The sequence below is a fragment of the Odontesthes bonariensis genome, chromosome 22, assembly GCF_027942865.1.
Source record: "Odontesthes bonariensis isolate fOdoBon6 chromosome 22, fOdoBon6.hap1, whole genome shotgun sequence".
NCBI lineage: Eukaryota > Metazoa > Chordata > Actinopteri > Atheriniformes > Atherinopsidae > Odontesthes > Odontesthes bonariensis.
In genome coordinates this window covers 6,386,831-6,393,411 of record NC_134527.1, presented here as the reverse complement: position 1 = coordinate 6,393,411, position 6,581 = coordinate 6,386,831, and positions in this window count along the sequence as shown.

Here is a 6,581-nt window from a genome sequence, read left to right as displayed (position 1 = left end):
AAAGAACCACGGCGCCAGGTAGGTGGGCTTTTAGTTGGAAGTGTCCCTCATCATCCCCTCATCACGTGCTGATCTGCCAAAAGTTGTTAAGGTCTGAAGGCTCGTCGAGTGTGGGTGTGCACTGGAGCATGTGGAGCATACTAATGAAGCAATAAAAGTCACGGCGGGAGGGGTGAGGGTGGGGGCTGAAGGCATGTTGGAGGGGAAGGTAGCGACGAGTGGAGGATTGGGAGCCGCTGACAGGAGGTGTGATAATTGAGATGTTGCGACCCCACATATTACCTGCATATTGGCCAAATTAGGAAGCAGGGAGTTTAAGGCCAGGACGGTAGGCTAGAGGCCCCCTACCACGATCCACCTTGCGTGTGTTTGTGTGTGTCTGCCTGTGAGATTAAACTAGAACAAGGCCCGGCGCCTTATGCTTCGTTAGGTGGAGTAACACGTGCAAGTTTGAGCTGGCACCTGCTAAAAAGAGTTCTGTGTAATAGAGATGGAAATGACAATTTATGGTGGGCTTCCTAATGTGCATTCCACAGCAGCGGACAACATATCACTATTTATTGATCTATATTACAGAGCCCATAAGCACCCTGATACGATCAAAATGTGTTATAAGCTAGAATACATCGAGTGCTAAGTGCTACAATATCAGATATAATGGTGTCATCACAAGGCAGTTCACACATTTAATTTGTTTGCTGACTTACAGGACAAAAAGAGATGATTACTTAAGGAGAACTGGGAAAGTTTACCTTATTTTAATTTAATTTAACTTCATTTTAATCAATTAAGAGAATAATAATCAGCTAAAATTGTCTGCTTTGGTAACTGCTTATTCCAGATATTCTCTAAGCCAAAAATGCTAAATATTCACTGCTATGGTCTCCAGTATGAGTGTATTTATCTTGCTCATGTTATTCTAAACTGCATTGCTTGCAGCATTTTGAAGTCATGACTTTTGTCACTAGAACTTCTCTGACTCGATGATGATGAAATAACCAATATAAGTTGCAGCCCCCCCCCCCCAAAAAAAGAGTCAAAGCCATCATTCTCATGGTGCACAGCACCATTAATGGTATTTTTACAGGTTTCTGCTGCATCTTGTCAAACGCTGGTTTAATAACTCTTGCATATTCTGCCTGTGTGTGTGCTGGTTGAGTGTGTCCTATGAGACGCTGTGACAATGTGAATCATGGATGTAAGAGCAGCCTCCACTTCCCCATATTGACCGAAAAGGCCAAAGCCCATCCCACCTTTTTCTCCCCTTGGGAATGGTAGACTGTGAGGGGTAAACCTGGACACTCTGCCCCCCTCCTGCAGGTACAGGGGCTGAAGGGAATGTCTCCACACCATAAACCAGATTGTTTGAATCTCCCTGTGCCAGCTGCAAGTGACCCCCTGCCCAATGTGAGCCCCGCAATATGCCATCACTCAGACAGAACATTCACGACAGATTAACATTGAACGATGATAAACCAACATGTGGAGAAAGCCTAATCTGACTGTTACTTGCATTTTGGCTTCTGAAAATCACTGCTTATTGGTTCCACCCACATAATTAGAACACTTTCCTGCTTTATCTTGATTTAAATTCATGTAAATGTGCACTTTAGTAAAATGAGCCATATAAATACACAATCTACACTTCTGGGAACTTAACACAGCACCAGTGCAGTTTCTGAGATTGTCACAAAAAGTAATAGATTAGTCTGCTGGGACACATCTTCTATCTTTTTCAGTGGAAATATGAAAAACTACACACTGTGCAGAACCACAGTCTCATGCAATTGCAACAAAATGTCTCATAAATTCACATTTTTTTAGGCTTTCTGGGGGACAAGTCCAGCCCATAGACTGCATATAAAATACTGAAATAGACTCCATGCGTTATGGTCTTTAGCTTTTTGTGTCACGATCTATGGTTTTGTCATGGTTTGTGGATCTTGTCTTCTTTTCTTTTGGACTTATTCCTTGTGCATTCTGCCGTGATTTACATCCTGTTTATGATTCACACCAGGTCCTTGTTTGTTGACTGGGACTCCTGCGTCATTATCTCTCTCAGTATATATATTCTCAGACTTCCTTTCTTTTTTTTTTTGTGCTAAATTGTCATCTTTATCATTGCTGTTTTTGTGGGAGTTTCTCTTTATTTTGGCAAATTTGAATTTATTTTAATAAAATCTAATTATTTTCCTCAACTGCCTGTAAGTTTGTATTCATACATGTCTCAACACATACTCTTGATGCCATGATGTCACCAATTGGTTTTCGAACTATTGTTACTGCAATGACTTGTAGGAAAGTTTTACTGAAGTAGTATTTCATGACTTAAAAGGGAGTTTATTGGAGTCTTCACCTAGTGGCCACCAGTGATTTTGTATCTTGATTTCACATGGGTCACTCTTCCATCTGAGCAACAGTATCCTCTTTAAATCCAAAAAATATCAACATACACTGAGAACTTGATCAATAATGGCCTTACAGCACCTTAGTGTGCAGAATTTCAGGTTGCAGATTTGACTGCGGAATACTTTGGTTGGGATTTGCTTCACGTTCCTGTCTCCAGCTCTCAGTGCCCTCAAATACTATTCATACGAGCCTTTCCAAAATGCTTTATTGTTGTGTTACACGCCAAGAGCAAATACCGATCTGATGTTCTGAAGTTCTAACGAAACAGCAACAAGGTCCCACTTCCCCCTTTTCAGTCACTCACTTTCTCCTTATTTTCAGCCGGCACTTCTTTGTCAGCAGTTAATTAGTAAATCTGCTTGGTTGGTTAAGTTTAGGAATAGATCAAATCTACCTGGTCAGAGTTGGAAAAATATCACAGTGTGGCCCAATATTCCTGTGTCGTTACAGGCACGCCATTTTTGAAAGTTGCTTTGTTAATACATCATGACTGCAAGAGTTTGCATTATTTTTCAAACTTACCAAGAATAAACGCAAAAACAACACAAAATTCAAATCATATCATTATCACTATTTTATTTGTTTTGAAGAAACCAATATTTACTGTTGAAAGTAAAAAAAAAAATGTCTCACAATGCACTTTTCACACTTTTACAAGCCATACATCCACCTTTACCTCCTCTAACTTCTACTGCAGTATTAACACACTTTGATGGATCATACAGCAGATCCTCTTTTGGTCACTTTTAAATTGTTTGTTAGATCAAAAATCTGCCGAAGCTCGACAACTAACTAAAGCAACATACAGACAGATCATAATCCCTCAAATCCAGAGCTCCTCCGGAGCATTCCTGGTGGACTTCGTAGTTTAGGTCTAGAGGGTCAGGAGCCAGGAAAAGTTGGCCGTAGATTGAGGGAGCTGGCATTCCTCATGAGGGACAGTTATGATGGATGGTCATAGCTCCTCGTCCTCTGCCTCCCCACACCCCTCTCCATTGGCTCCACACTCACCTCTACACCTCTTGGCGCCATCCCTCCATCCCCTCTTATCCTCTGACCAGATGTGTTCATTGAACTCTGTCAAGAATAATAAAACACTGGCTGTAAGGGGCACAAGCATCGGGCCGACGGAGCAGGACAGGAAGGTGAGCGTGTGTTCAGATCCATGTGTGAAACTGCATTTACAAAGTAGATTAAAACCAATCGAGGCATCCTCTAACTGTAGTCTTTGTGGTTGTGTGGGGATGGCTTATAGGTGTGGATTATACTGCTTTTACATATTAAAGACATATTTAACATCACTGTAATTTAGTCATATGAAATAGAAGCAATGTTTCAGTTTGTTTTCAGGTTTTTATGTATCAAGACAAAATATAGGTTCATATAGTCCTTACATTTGATCTTTAATAATTAGGAAAATACAACTTCTTGTACTTCTTGAACTTTAATCATTTAAATTTTTGTCATTCTGTTGGAGATCTGCTGCTGTATTTGGGATCACTGTCCTGTTGCACGACCCAGTTTCAGCCAAGCTTCAGCTGTCAGACAGACGGCCTCACGTTTGACTCCAGAATACTTCAGGATAGAGAAGAGTTCATGGTGGACTCAGTGACTGTAAGGTGTCCAATTCCAGTGGTTTATCCACCACCTCCACCACCGTGCTTTACAGTTGGTGTGAGGTGTTTGTGCTGATATTCTATGTTTGGTTGCCTCCAAACGTGCTGCTGTGCATTATGAGCAAACATCTCCACTTCGGTCTGCTCTGTCCAGAGGACATTGTTCCAGAAGTAATTTTGTTTATTCAAATGTAACATTACAAACCTGAGCTGTGCTGCCATGTTCTTTTTAGAGAGAAGAGGCTTTCTCCTGCAACCCTTCCAAACAAGTCATACTTGTTCAGTATTTATTTTAATTGTGCTGTCATGAACTTAAACATTTAACATGCTAACTTCTTCTAATATGTTTCTCTGGAAATTGAACTTGGAGTGAACTTGCAGGTACATCTAGTCCTGGGAACATTGATTACTATCTTGAATGCTTCCTACTTGTGAATAATCTTTCTCTGTTTGAATAAAATCTAATTATTTTCCTCAACTGCATGGATAGACTCCAAATAGTTTGGAAATGGCCTTTCAGCCACTCCCAGATTGATGGGCAGCAACAATTTGCTTCTCTAAGATCATTGCTGATGTCTTTCCTCCTTGGCATTGTGTTAACACACACCTGGATGACCAGCAAACTGACAAAACCTCTGCTTTTATGGAGGTGCTCACACATTAGTTAATCAGGTGTATTTGATTAGAAGCACCTGGCTGCTACTTAATCTTTTAATTGCTGTGGAAGCAGTAAAGGAAGACTTCCTTTTTCACATTTGGGTTTAGTTTTTATTGAATAAATAGCAACATGGTATAATATGTCATATGTCATTATTATTTATGTTATCACATTAAGAAATGTTTGGAAACAGACTTTGTCAAACTGTTTCATTGATGTAGAGGACTAAGTACAAAATACAAACGCTGACTCATCGACAGACGTGGTCCAAATTCCAACTTTATCTGGACAAATTTGATTAATAATGACAAAATAATGCCGTCACCATTGCAATTTTTAACACCCCATGAATGGAAATATTATCAAAGTCCCTTATCGAAGAACCCTAACCCTAAATCTGCTGGTAGCAGGCTCTCCATAAACTTTTAAAACTGGTTGCGCCATTTTGTGACGTAATACAATTAAAGTTTGTGATGGTTTTCTCTGGAAGAGAGGAAACAAGAGCACCAAGAAATGTCAACCCCTGCTCATCCTATATTGAACCCAGTCAGCTGATGGAGCCAGAGGATGAAGAAAAAGGATATAAAAAAAATCTTGCTCTGATGTTGCTGCTCAGGAAGCCCCCCTGGGAGAGAATCAAAACCAGCCTCTCCAGAATCTCCCTTACCATGGGCGCGCGGTGACCACCCCCCACCCCTCCCTCCTCCCAGAGAGCAGCCGGATGAAAGCCAGGAGTGACGGCAAAGATGGAGGCAGGTCGAGCACGATGATGGCTGGAGTGATGATTTCCTTCACAAACACAGACACAAATGCCCCCCACTCATCTTCACGCCTCCTCCAACCTCCCCGTGGCCTTGGGCCTACAGGCAACACACACACTCTACCTCTCTCCGTCTCTCTCTCTCTCTCACACACACACACATACACACAATGGTTAGGCCTCCAATTAAATCAAAAGTGGTTTGTTTTTATTGGTCTTTTGCGCTGACAAGTGGGCTATCATTCTGACAGCTCTACCTGTCAGCGAGCAGCTGAAAATCCTCCGTTGACAATGCCCAATGCTTCCAATTAGGGGAGAATCAGACTCCTGGCGCGCTAGCCATCTTTTCACCCTCCTCCCCACCCCTCCAGACCCACCCTCCCTCCCTCTTTTCTTCTGCACTCACTCCACGATCCTCTACAATCCCCCTCTCTTCCCCCCTCACTCCTCACTCACGGCTCTCCTCCGTAATGTCTCCCTCCTCCCACCTCTTCCTCTTTTTCTCTCCAGGAGAAGGGGGTCTGCCTCTGCTGCAAATTACCGACACAAAACGAAGGTGGCGGCGGCGGCGGCGGCGCAGGGAGCTGCCGGTCCAGGGCCCTGTCAGCATTAATGAGACGATGAAGGTTTATTTCGCCCGCATGCATGTGCTAAATTCTTTCTTGTGTGACAGCTGACTGGGAAATGTGAGTGTTAACCTTATAAAAGATTCAGCGGGTTCTCATTATTTTCTGTCAACTCCAGTACCTGATAGCGTCGAGGCGCATCATTTGCATCCCTGACTGGTCCGAGGTGCGGCACCAGCTCAAGAGCTTTAGTTTTTTTTTCTTTTTCTTTCTTTCTTTTTTTTCAGTGCTGTTTGTTTGTTGAGAGGAGTCATCTTTGTACACGTATCCCCCCTCGAAACACACGCTTTACTCGATGTTCCCAAACGATAGAGACGCCAAAGTTTACTCAAAGGCGACACACGTTTTTACAAAACATATCTGGATACATATTTAACACGTCTGCTCAATTGAGCAAGTAAATAAAATGTAGCACATGTTTTCTTCTTCTTTTTCTCCCCCTTTACTAAAGCCTTGGAAGCTTAAGGGGGCCCAGCAGGCATTATTAGTGGAAAAGCTTATGGACAGGATTC